This window comes from Camelus ferus, chromosome 2, assembly GCF_009834535.1.
Source record: "Camelus ferus isolate YT-003-E chromosome 2, BCGSAC_Cfer_1.0, whole genome shotgun sequence".
In the NCBI taxonomy this organism is placed as follows: Eukaryota; Metazoa; Chordata; class Mammalia; order Artiodactyla; family Camelidae; genus Camelus; species Camelus ferus.
The window spans coordinates 59962104-59976323 of NC_045697.1; positions in this window are offsets into that span (position 1 = coordinate 59962104).

The following is a 14220-nucleotide window of genomic DNA, read 5'->3' on the forward strand; positions in this document are numbered from 1 at the left end:
CTATTTAGACTCCTATTATTTGTAATGTAGGGAAGTTTTAAATTCCATTGATTCTCTCCTGAATGCTGTGTTTTAACCAAAGCCTCCTTATTATTGAGATGGAGAAGTATGTAAATAATCTAGGTTGCATCTCAGTACTAGTCTTGTCTTTTCTTAAAATACTACCAGATGATTCAACTGTTGAAATATTGTATTATCTAATCACCATTCATAATTATATCTACCTTTTAAATTCATCTAACTATTTGAACTTTAATTGAATTTTCTTAAGTGCATTACCCTTCCCAAATTTGGCTCAATTAATGAATATAGTGAACATATCTTTATTTTGTCTATTTTAAAATTCTTTATTCTGTTTTGTGTTGAATTGAGATGTGAAATTTGAACTAAAAAACCAGAGTACTTAATAATAGCTACTACTTTCTATTTCATAAAAGAGGAACTAAAACTCAGAGTGATTAAATAGATTGTGAGTAGCTATGTCAGGACTACAAAATTCTTCCCTTACCCTTATATCACAATAATGGTTTCTAAAATTTAGAAATGTAATGAAATATATCATCCTAACTAAAAAGATCTTTATTTCACTTTTTGAAAATACTTGTGTCATTTAAGACAAAAAAAAAAAAGAGAGGTAACCAATAAAAAAAATAGAATATACCTCCATTATTTCCCCTGGTGCATACACACAGTGGTACTTATAAAAATTATCTTTTGTGAAACAGATTTCATGGCAACATTGCTTCCTCTGGCCAAATGTGTAGAATCCACAGCAATGTACTAGGGCTCAGAAAACATAACTAAAACAATAGCAATAACAACAACAACAACAAAGCCCATAAAATAATGAACTGAAATCAAATAAATGAAAATTATGACCTGGTATATATGTGACAGCAGCCCAGCTACTTCTGTCCACATCACTGAATATGGACTAAGAAGCTAATTGGATCAAGAGCTTGAGATGCTTACAACTACCAGGCAGCGAAGAAACCACTCCGCTTGTGCTGTTGTTTGTTTTAACCAGTGTTTTCTCCAGTGTTGTTCAGTTTCATATGTATAACTCTAGAATGCTGCATAGATGAGATCTTTCTGGGAAGTCAGAAATTAAGATGGAGAGTCACAAACTACTAAAAGAAAATGGGGCACGTGCTCTGATTTTCTGATCTTTCATAGGAAGGCAGCCAATGCTGAACTGAGGTAAAGCCAACAAATGAAGAGTTCAAAGTTTGTGAATATTCTCTTTAACAGGAGCAGGTAGAAGAAACTGTCTATGTAAGTCCTTGAATAGTACCGTAAGTTCTGAGAAAAGAGGTAGAAATCAGTATCTCCCAGCAAAATTAACACTCCTCCACCAAGGCAAGACCCTGACTTGTATGATGGTATTATGGAGAACTGTACAATCTTTGCTAGAGTATCTGGGGTTTGGGACTAAAGTCGTTATGAGATACACTGTACCACTTCCTACTCTGATGCCACCATGTAGATGCTAAATTTGTATATCTTTGGCTAAATTAATTAAGAATGTGGAATCTGAAGTATATACTTTTTACCAATGTATTGTACAAAAATGCTACACATGACAAGTAAGAATGTGTATAGATATGTGCACATGTGCATATTAAGTCAATGATAATATAAACAGGAAATGTAAAACAAACATCTTAAACATTAGGAAATGCATGCAGTCCTGTGTATGTATTCTTGTGTGTAAGTATACTTAAAACTGTGTACTTAAGATGAAAATCCAGTCCAAAGGCATGATCATTTGATGTGATAAACTATGCGTGAAAGATTTTCAACCCTCTTAGAGGAAAAGCATAAATTTCTTATAATTGTAAGGAAGTTATTTTATAACACTAGTCATTTTTCCTTTGGTTCAGTGTATACTTTTAAAAATCCACTGAAATAGTTTTGCCTGATTATGTTATACCTTTGATGATGGTGGCAAAGTTAATAATACTATAAAAGCAAAAGAGAGTCTTTTAGCTATTACATGAAATGCTTTTATGAAAGTGCAAATAATATTCAAAATTATAATTGCCAGTATTTATATTGCACTGCCCTAGATGGTTTAGTCATAAACTTACTTAATTCTAACTGTAACCCATTGGATGAGGTCCTCACGAGGACCTGACCTCCTGTTGACCTGCGAGTTGCTGCCAGACAATGGAGGCTCCTCACCTCCTTCCCTGTCCTTATAATGTAAGTTCTGTCCACTGTTCCCACAGCTATAGCCATTTCCAAGGATGTAGCCTTGAGAGAGAATGGGTCATTGAGTGCATCTGGACTGAATACATGACGGAACCCAGTTAAGGTCTCTATATAAACTTTTAAGATTCTGGTATGTAGGTGCAGAGATCTACTTTTCTTGCAGCTGTCCAAGACAAGCCTCCTCTGTAAGTTCCCCTGCTTATTAAACCCACCACCCACAAATTGGAGTGGTCTGCCCTCTCTCTTTGGTCCCCCTTTGCACTCATGTATGGGTGCCAATTTAAGTATCAACAAACCCTATGTGATGTGTACTATTATTATCTCCATTTTACAGGTGTGACTTGCTCTGTGAGGTTAAGTAATTTTGTTCAGCAGTTAATAAATGTAGGGCCAGCATAAAAATTCTAGGTAGTTTGGCTGCAATGTCTATTTTTTTAAACACTACAAAATAATTCATCCCACTGGTGAGAAAAATCACACCTCTGCATAGACTGGAGACTCTATAACTGTATAATGTTAATCAAAACTGGGCATTTAGCCTTGCCAGGAAAATCTGTATGGAACTATTATGTTGAAAAGGAAAATACAATAGACTGTAATGATAAAGTAACTTTATTCCTCCCATAACAGTCCTTTTAAACCTATTATGTTTGGCCAGTTCCTCCCTGACTCTTGGATGGTATCTGGGGAAGGATCTATGAGTTTTCTGCTCACTCTCTCAAGGTTATAAAATGTTCTCTAGTTACTTTAGTCACAATTAGGTCTTATTTTTGTATGACAGGGTTCAGGACATGCTACTCCAAATTATGGCACATTGGCATATTGAATACCTTAAGGTGAAGAAATTTGAGAAATGGCAGGTGCAGGAAGGAGTCTCTGACATCCCCTTCTCCCCAGAGTAGGTCATGAGAGGTGCCTGCCCCACAGCCAGAGGAAAGGAGAGTCCTTCTTTCAGAGGACTGAGGAATGCAGGAAGGAATGAAAATGAACAGACCTTGCTAAGTTCCCCCGGTTTATCACCCGTAGCTCATGTTCTTTTGTCCTACCACATTTTTCCACGACCACACCCTTCATCAAATGTAGCATTAAAATACTCAGATTTAACAGCTTCTTCCGGTCTTCATTTTCTTCTTTAAAAAATTCCCACATGGACTAGTAAATAAACCCCTATACTTTTCTCTTGGGAATCTGTCTTTCATTATAGACCCTCAGCGAGAACCTAGAAAGATAGAAGAAAGAAAAAATGTTTTCTCCGCCAATGGTTTTTAGAGTATCCATTCTCGTGTAATAGTGAGGACTCTAAACTTTAAAATTTATGCTTCCTCCATTTGCAGTATTTCAGTTAGAGGCCTGCAGTGGCTGGATATAGTGGTCAAACTCAGCTTTTTTCAGTTTTTACTATGGGTACTTTACAACATGTATCAAAGTTGAAAAAATGTCTAGTGGAAACTCAAATACACACCTCTAGATTATACCACGAATCTTTTCATATTCTTGCTTCATCATAAGTCCTTTCCTTTATCCATCCTCTGTTCATTCATCAATCTTATTTTTTGATGATTTTCAAACTAAATCAGAGACATCAGAACATTTCTAAATATTTCAGCATGCAGGTCTTAGATAGAATTCAGTATTTATATGCCTTTTTTTCCCCTGATGTCAAACTTACAATTTGTGTGTATTGAATCTCACGAAGTTTAGCGTATGCTTTCTGAGTTTTTACAAATGCACACACTCTTGTAAACCAAGTCAAGATAAGACTATAATTATCATCCCAAAAAGTTTGGCCATGCCCAGTACACTCAACTTATGCCTGCGACATGAGGCAATTATCATTTTGATATTTTTAGACTACATGTTACTTGGGTCTGTTTCATAACTTTAAATAAGTCAAATAGTATGACATCTTTTTAGCGGTGAGCAGCAGCGCTTTGTATGGTATTCAGCATTTCATTTAATACAGTCACCTGTTAGTGGACTCAGCTCTTTCCAGTTTTTAATCATGTATAAAACAGCTTTGCAACATTTTAATGTGTTTTTTTTTCCTTACATATATTTTTATTTGGGGGGTTAAATACCTAGTAATGGAATTACAGGATTATTGTGTTACCGTGGGAGACGACAGGGCCGCCCTTGACCTCCGTTCTTTCGTGCAACAAAGAATTGAGAAGCCACGACAGTAGCAGAGTATTAGACAAATTTATTTTGAAAGGAAATACATTTCAAGACAGAGGTGGACCAAGGCAAGGGAGGCAACGGCCCGAAAAGCAGAGTACCTTAGCTTTTTAAGCGTCGGGTTTGCCCCGGGGAGCTGCGTCATTTGGTTGCCAGCCGAGACTTACGTAGCGGGTATCCGAACTGCGCATGCTCTTCCCAGAATTCACTCTGTTTTAACGAGATTAATGTACGTGCGGAATATGTAACAGGAGATAATAAATATTTAGGAGGGGAGGGCCGTTTGAGGGCATGGGTCGGGGCTTTGCGCATGCTCAGCCAGGGGACTTTCCCGCTGTGGTGTTTAGTCGCTTCTCTGAGGGTGGTCGTTCCTTAGGTGTTACCAGCCACGAGCAGGACTGAGTCTCTTTGGAGTCCTTCGGACATTGTCCTCCTGGGCCTGAACGCTCAAGGCTGACCGACTGCCTACCAACTGGATAAATTATGTTTAGTTACATGAGATATTGCCAGAATTTTCTCCAGAGTAATAGGCCAAGATAGGAGAGTTTATGGGTGATCCATACGCTCACCTGCTTTTGGTGACGTCAGTCAGATTCATCACTGAGGAGGTATGTAATGCCGTTTCTTATGGTTTTATTTTTCATTTCCCTAGTAATTAATGATGTTGAACACCTTTTCATGGGCTCACAATGTGTTTTGCTCTTGTAGATTAGAATGTTCTATAAATGTCAACTGGGGCAAATTGCTTGGTTGTTTTTACCATCTGTCTCATATCGAAGGCTGGTTCTCATGATTACTTTGTCTTTGCAGAATTTGTTCTTCCTCGCCCTTCTGTATGTCTCGTAATTTCTTATCGGAAGGCTGAAATGTTGTTGTGTGTGACAGGAGACCTGAGTTAAATATTTTGTTTTGCTTGTAAAATTGAACTCCTTTCGTTCTGCCAGGCCTGTGAAGTGGGGGTGGGAGTGGGGGTGGGGGGGGAGGGGGTGCTTCTGAAAATCTGGTCAGGGGCTGAGCCGGGTTCCAGGCCCCTTGTGGCTGTGGTTACTCTCATTGCACCATAGCCATCAAATTCCACTGTAACCGTGGCTTTGGGATGTGGGCCAATTTGCAGAGGTTTTGGTTTATTTCCTCAATATCTGCTCCCTTCTTGGCCGTGAGCGTCTTTTCTGTGCTCTGGCCTGGAGAAACTCGTTCTCTCGCAGTTCTCCCAGCTGTATTCTATCACTGCCTTTCCTCGGTGCTTATCAGCCCGGGTGGCACGTAGGGTGGGGGTGATCTTGGTTCAGGTTTACCCTCAGTCTTGGCTTGAACTCTGTCCCTGAGACTTCATATATGCTACTTGCCTTCTTGGAGCTGGAGTACTGGGCCGAATATGTATTCTGGCATCTTCTTTTAAGAACAGTGCTGGGTTTTAATTTTGTTTAGTACTCTGCCCCGCTAACTTGGGTTTCCTCCAATATTCTAAAGGCCCCAGGTTAACAGTTTTTATTGCTTTCCCCCCTACAGATTACAGTTTGTTATCTGAAAGAAAGATGATGGAGACCCTTCTCTGCAAATCCCGTCAGCAGCCGGTGGTCCCCTCCCCCACGACAGGAGAAGCTGCTTCTGGATTTTCCTCAGTCTTCTGTGAGCACCCGGTGGGGTCTGTGGAGGACAAGTCTGCAAAAGGTATGACTCTACTTCCCTGTATTTGTCACTTCCAAGGGTTTCACACTTTCACTTTTGCCCACACTTGACTTCTAGATGTTCTTTAAAATGTTGCAGTGTACCCTTTTACTAGTTGATACTTTGTTCTACTGCATCTGCCCCAGGTAAGCAAATGCTGGAGTATTGTTCTTTCAAGGGCCTGTGTTTCTGCAGATTCTGGGTCACTCGTTTGTTCTGCAATTTCTGTTCTGTAGCGGGTTTAAGGGGAGTGGTTGATTTGAATTTTGTCAAGCGTTTGCCTTGTTGTAATGGTAAGGGGGATACTTATATGTGTCCCTCTACAATTCTGAACTGAATCTGGAAGTCTTTCAATTTTATTTTGATTAATTATGTCTTCCTCAGCCTAGTATATTTTTCTCCATCATTTTGCTTTTAATCTGTTTGCATCGTTATACTTGAAGTATATTTCTTATAGGTAGCATGTAGTGGAGTCTTGCTCTTAATTCCTGATAATTTGTGATTTATTTAATAGATTTAACTATTTACATTTAATGTGATTATTGATACAGTTTGGTTTAAGTCTACCATCTTGCTATTTGTTTTTCATGCGTACCAGCTATTCTTTTTTTACATTTTCCCTCATTCTGACTTATTTGGGATTATTTGAATATTATTTATGATTCCATTTTATCCCTGCTTATTAGCTCTGCATCTTTAGGGTTGTAAATCTTTATGTTGACTTAAGGTTTATAACATTTTAAAATCATCACAGTCTACTTTTAATTGATACTGTGCTACCTCACATACAGTATAAGGACATTATTAGAGCAATATATGTTTCTGTTTCTCCCCTCATGGACTTTATGCCATTGTCATAGATTTTATTTCTCTCTCTGTTGTAAAAATCCACAATACATTGCTGTTCGTTTAAACACTTATATTTTGAATAGATTTAAAAATTTATTTTTTAAGTAAAAAGTACCAGTTTCAGTGCTTTTTATTACTTTGTGTCCATCTAGGTTTCCATTAGTATGGTTGTTCTTTTGCTTCAGAGACTTCCTTTAATATTCTTGTCATGCATAGAAGCTGGCTACTAATTCACTTGGCATATTTGGCATTTTGTATCTCTTTAAAAGCCTTTATTTTTGGAAGGTATTCTTGTTGGCTAAAGAATTTTGGGTTGGCAGTTTTTTCTTTTTTAAATATTTTAAAGATGTTTCTCCACTGTCTTCTGGCTTGCTTTTTTTTTTTTTTTTTAAAAACAAGACATCTGCTTTCATCTTTCTTTCTGCTTTTCTGTATGGGTTATGTTTATTTTGTTCTAGCTGTTTTTAACATTTTCTTTCTCTCTTTTTTTTAAAGTCCTTGAGGACAGGGGGCATATCCGCTTTGCTCCTTACTGTTTCCTCAGCATTACCCCATTGCCTGACACATAGTAAGTGCTTAGTAAATGCTTATTTAAGGCTATGACTCATATGGTGCTTAGCATGGTTGATTTGACTGGATAAGCTCATGAAAACGGGTAGCCCAGATAAGAAGCCACTCAATAAAGACTGAGTTCTGTTGTGAGTGACATATAACATAAGATAAAAGTTTCTATCACTTTCAAATAAAGGAAATTCAGATACAAGCAGTTGTGAACTGGTATAGCATCTCCATGATCAACAGGAAGTCTAATTCCTTCTATTCTGTTGCCTTGCCATTCTCAAAATATAGCTTCCACCTCACATCCAAGAGGGTTGCTTGAGCTCCAGCCATTACTTCTGCATTCCAAATCTGTGTCACATGACACTTTCTTTTATATCCTGTTTGTCAGAATTTAGTCACATGGCCACACCTAATTACAAGGGAGGCTGGTGGAAATGTAGTCTTAATTCAGATAGCCATATGGCTAGATAAAAATCAGAGATATTATTACTCTGGGGTAATAGAAGGATAGAATAGATGTTGGAGGACAACTAGCCATTTCTGCCACAGTCTCCAACGACAAATATCCATCCTTTCAGGGCTGTAGAGAGGAGGCAAGGCAAGTAGGCATATGTTGGTTTGCTATTGTCACACTAGTGCTGCAAAACAACCACTCCAAAGCTCAGTGACTTTAAACAGCAGTCATTTATTTTCTTTTATGCTTCTGTGAGTCAGCTGGACTGGACTTGACTCCTCATTATGGGCTGAGCTCAGATACGCTCCATGTGACCCTTCTGCCAGAGCAGAACGGTCAGCATCTACCTGGGAAAGTTCTCACTGGAATGAAAGTGTGGGGGGTTTTTTGTTTGTTTATTTAGTTTTTAATTTTGAAATAATTGTATATTCACAGAAAATTTCAAAGATAGTCCCATCTACAGAGAGGTCCCATGTACCTTTGACCTAGTTTTCACCTACTGTCCCCCGATAGTTACATCTTATATTTCGTACAGTATCAAAAAGAATCTGACATTGGTCTAATGTGTGTGTATAGTTCTGTGTCATTTTATCGTATGTGTAGACTCATGTAACCACTACCACAATCAAGATACAGAACTATTTCACCACAAAGATCTCCCTCCATCCTCATTTATGGTCACACGCATCCCCTACTCCCACCATTGGTAACCCTTGCCAACCGCAAATCTGCTCTCCATTTATATAATTCTGTCATTTTAAGAATATTATATGCAGTATGCAACCTTTCTAGATTGTCTATTTTCACTCATCATAATGCCCTTGAGATCCATTCAAGTTTGTGTGTATCATTAGTTCAATCCTGTTTATTGCTAAGTAGTATGTTATAGTATAGCTGTACAATAGTTGATTTAACCATTCCAGTACTGAGGGGCATGGCTGTTTCTATTTCTGGGCTATTACATATAAAGCCTCTGTGAACAGTTGTGTAGAAAGTTTTGTGTTGACAGGAGTTTTTATTTCTCTAAAATAAACATTCCAGAAGTGCAATTGCTGAGTTACATGGTAAATATGGGTTTAATTTTTAAATTAAGCGTTTTTTTCCCTCTCTAGAAAGAAACTTCATATATATGTTAGAATTGTTTACTAACCTCATCCTCTTCAGTCCTAGGAAGTTACTAATCTGCCGTCCTTAGATTTTCCTATTCTGGACATTTGATTTAACTGGATTGTAAATAAAATTATATTTTATTACTAGGTTACTTCATTCAGCATAATTTTTCAAGGTTTATCTATGTTGTAATATGAATCAATAATTCATTCTTTGTTACTACTAAATATTTCACTACAGGAATGTACCAATTTTCTTTGTTTCATCAGTAGAATGGATTTGGCTATTCTAAATTTTGGTTTATCAATGCTGCTATGAATATTTGGTGCAAGTTTTTATGTGGACATATGTTTTCATTTCTTGGTAGAGAGCTAGGAGCAGAATTGCTGGGTAGTATAATAACTCTATGTTTAACATTTGGGGAACTGCCAAACTCTTTTCCAAAGTGACTGCAGCATTTTACATTTCCATCAGCAATGCTTGAGAGTTCTAGTTTTTCTATATCCTTGTCAACACTTGTTATTATCTTTGTGATTTATGCCATCCTAGTAGATGTGAAATGATATTGTGATTTTGATTTTCAATTTCCCAATAAGTAATAATGTTGAATATCTTTTCATGTGATCTGTTTCTCAAGGGAAAGATATTCTACATTGATTGCTTCAGTGTCCTGAGAAACATTTTTTTCATTTGTCCATAACTGATTCTTTTTTTTTGTTTTTTCAGGAAGGAGGGAAACCCAGTTCTATTTTTATGTTATTATCCCAAAAGTAAGAGTCCTTTATTACAATATTAAACAAGATGATCCTTATGATACACAGAAGTCAGTTAGAATTACATTACTTTTTGTAATTGTTTCAAAACAAACCTAATAGCTGTATATGTGTTTGTAGCCTAATATACTGCAAAAAAAAAAAAAAAAAAATACTGTCCTGGTGAGAGTGGACTGAACTTCAGATTTAGGGCAAAAGATAAAAAAAAAATACTGTCCTGGTGAGAGTGGACTGAACTTCAGATTTAGGGCAAGATTTGCCTTTAAATCCAAAATCATAAGTGCTTCCAGTATGTCCCATGAACCAAAATAGGGTTACCATTTTAACCAATATTTTTCTTTTCACATACATTTAATAAATTATTCATTGTAATTTTCTTGGCTAATTACATAAATCACATATATAATGTGAATATATTGGTAAGAGTGACCAGTTGAAACTGTAGCCTGAGCAAACTTTGGGTAAAATAACTACCTCTCAGGTGTTTCAAAGTGCTATGTATTGAGTCATGTTTCCACCAAATTTCTATGTTGAATGCATAACCCCTGGGTCCTCAAAAAATGTGGCATTATTTGGAGATAGGGTTTTTACAGAGGTAACTAATCTAAAGTGAGTTTGTTAGGGTGGGCCCACATATGATACGACTGGTGTCCTTATAAGGAGGGGAATTTTGGACACAGAAGGAAGACAATAGGAAGGCGTAAGGAAAAGATGGCCATCTACAAGCCAAGGAGAGAGGCCTGAAACAGATTGTTACACAGCTCTAAGAAGGAACAAACCTGCTGTCATCTTGACCTTGGACTCCAGAATTGTTAGACAATAAATTACTGTTGTTTAAGCCATCTAGTTTGTGGTGCTTTGTTACAGAAGCTCTAACAAATACAAAAGGGAATTAATTTATTTCAGGAACCCAGCTTTCCTTTTGCCTCCATTAGTCTGTCCTTTGCTATCACTCTGTTAGACTTGCCTTTCATTTTCGTTAGTCTTACAGTGATCTGCAGAATAAATGTTGACTCTTTCATGATGCTGACACCATGTTAAGCCCCCGTCTGCTTCTGGCAGGTATTTTCTTCCCAAGACAAGAACATTTTCCCCAGTGACAGAACCTAACACAAAGCAGTAACCTGCCAGAAACTTTAATACGTCTATGGCAACAAGATTAGAATGCCATTTACTGCTAAAGTTCAAATCAACAATTCTTTGGAGGGAGGACAGGATGCTAACATCTGGAATAGCGCTTTTATCCAAAGGATAAAGAAGTCAGTGTTTTTTTTCCTTTTTGTGGTGACTTTTCTTCAATGAAGTTTTGAAAGACTGTGTACCAAAGGCTGTATTAAGATTCTTTCTTGAGTAGATTTCCAGTTTACCTTAGCAGGAAAGGAAGACATACATTTAATAAAGGACAGATTAAAAAGGGGAAAATAATAAATAGGGAAACAAAAATTAATTTTACTCTCACGTGTTTGTAATTCTTTTTCAGTTCAGATGTCTATTTTCTCTTAAATGATGAAAAAATTATTTATGCCAAGCATAGAGTTTAATTTAGTAGATATAGGAAAAAATTAGAAGTTTTTTCTTTAATACTTAAAATATTTTACTTTCTTCTTGTTTGCATGGTTTCCAATTAGAAGAACAATAACAAGAATTATAATGGACTTCTTAAGTTGTTTCTTTTTTTTTTCCTCAAAATTTTCTGGTTTTCATCAGCGTGAATATGATATGCCTAGGTGTGCCCTTGGTGCTTATTTTGCTTGGTGTTCTCTGAGCTTCATGGGTCTCTGGTTTGTTTTCTGTCCTTAATTTTGGAAATTTCTGGGCCATTATTAATTCAAATATTTCTTCTCCTTTCAGTCTTCTCCCCTAATATTCCAAGTATGCATGTATTACACACTTTATTTGCCCTGTAAATAGTAGTTCTGGATGTTCCTGTAGTTCTCAGATGTTCCATTCTGTTTCTCCTACTTCTTCTTCTTCTCTGCCTCCTCACTGTTCCCCCTCCTCCTTCTCCTTCTTCTTCATTATTCCTTTTGCACGTTGAATTTCAGTTTAGCTTGGTAAGTTTCTATCAGTCTATATTCATGCTCACTAATTATTTCTTCACCAGTTTCTATCAATTGATGAGCCCATCAAAAACATTCTTTGATTTATGATACTTTTTTCCTTAATAATTCCTTTCAATTCATAGAATTTCCATCTTTCTCCTTACATCCCATATGTTCTTGCATGTTTTTCCATTAGAGCCCTTGACATGTTAATCAGGGTTATTATAAATTTCATCTCTGAAAATTCTACCATTTGTATCATGAAACTGGTTCTGATGCTTGCTTGGTCCCTTCAGACTGTGATTTTGCTTGTCCTTTAGCATGTTTTGTAGTTTTTTTGTTGAAAGATGTATGTGACATATTGAATAACAGGAACTGAAGTAAATTCACTGGCCTTTAGTATAAAATTTTAAGTTAACCTAGCTAGAATTTGACCTGTGTTTAGTGTTTGCCATAGTTATATATACCAGAGGCTTCAGATTACTCTAGTGTAATGTCTCCCCTATTGGCTTTGGGTTTTTCTAAATTCTTTTTGCGAAAAGTATGTTTCATAAAGTTCTTTCAGCTGTGGTCCACTGTTACCATGCTAGAGCCTTGTTGGTTTGATAGTACAGTGGAGAAGAGGGGAAGTTTTCTATAATCATAATTACATATAATTCTTGTAGGGTACCTAGCATGTGACCTTCGCAAGAGTTTTTAAAAGACTCCTCCCCCCTTTAAGTGATACAGATAGTGGAAGCTAGAGGGGGCGAATTGCCTTTCACCCAGGCAGGATAAGGCACTGATAAAGCCTTCATCCCTGGACAGGCCTTTCTGTATGAAGTGTGCTCTGTTCTGTTTCACAGTGATTATTGTTCTCTCTCACATCAGAGCCATAGGTGATCTTTCTCAAGTTTTTACTATGAAAACCCAATGCAGTTGCTCAAGATAAAACCCATGAAAGTCTTGGGTTCCTTAAGTCTGTGGCCATAGGAGTTTCCCATTCATTCTAGTGCTACTCAGCTTAAAATGAAAATAAGACTTTTTCAAAATTCTATTTGGCAAACTAGTCAGTGTCCATTAGGATTGTCATATGATACATAATTTTATATTAAAAAATGCAAATTAGAACAGACATGAAAGTGGAGGGTTCCTCTCAATTCATCACTGGATAGAATACTTCCTTACATAAAATACTAATGAACATGGTTCTAAAACAGTAATTATCCACTGTAGTTGGAAAATCAAATTTAGGCTTAAAAATGTATTAAAATCTATAGCCACAGTTCTAACAAGCACAGTAATTTATCAAATGGAACGTTTAAAAATAGTATGGGTTTTAAAATCAAGCTTTTATTACTGAATATCTGCCATAAACATTGAAATTGTACATAATGACCCAAATTTATTAAAGAATCTGAAATACAAGCTTTTTATGTATGTTACTAAAGATGATTCAGTAATTATTTATTTTTAGTTACTAAAAAATCAAGTATTATTTATATTTTATATTGCTCAGATATTTATCATTAGATTATCATTATTCAATAGATTTCTTTCAGGCCAAGATTATTCCTGGCTTGGAGATGACTAAAATGAAATATAGCAAAGTACTTTCACATTTAAGAATGTAACAGCAAACCTAGTTTTGTATAAGGAATTCATTCTTATTCTTTGTACAATTAACATTTTCATAAGTTGAAATTCCGATGAGGTTGCATCCAAGGTATTCAACTGCCCAATTCAGTGTAGGCAGGAATTCTTTAAAGCCCTTTTTAGCGGCTAGTCTGCTGTTTATGTGGATATATGGCAGGGGAATTATTTCCTGTTGTTGCTATGGTAGCTTTCTGCACTTTTTGACTCTGTTGACCACAGCCATTTGTCTCACAGATTAAGTGCTGTACCTGCATTGATTTATCTGCTATAGCACTTGTTCTGGTTTAATTTAATTATTTCTTGTGTATGCAGCTTATTGCATTAGGTTTCATGTATTTATCCATTTAAAATATATTTTGTCATGTATTGCTAGAGCATCTGGGCACCCTAAAGTAAATAAGAGTTAAACCAATTTATGAATAATAAACCTATCCATTTAATCAGAAACCTATTTCCACACTAACAGCTGTAACTACCTGCTAAGTAAGATTACACGTATACCTGACTCTTTGAATCAAAATACTCGCAAAACAAAATTTACTCATATTGTTCCCGGTTCAGTCGACTTAAAATCCCAACTTTCCTAGTCGTTACTTTATCAGTATCGTTCTAAGTTATGTTTGAAAGTTTTTGGAAATTTAAACAGTAACATTTCTTGGGGTTCATCTGCCAGATAATGGTTCAAGAAATGCCTCGTGCTGAATGCCTTCTGTGGCTCATACTTTCTATAATACGGAGA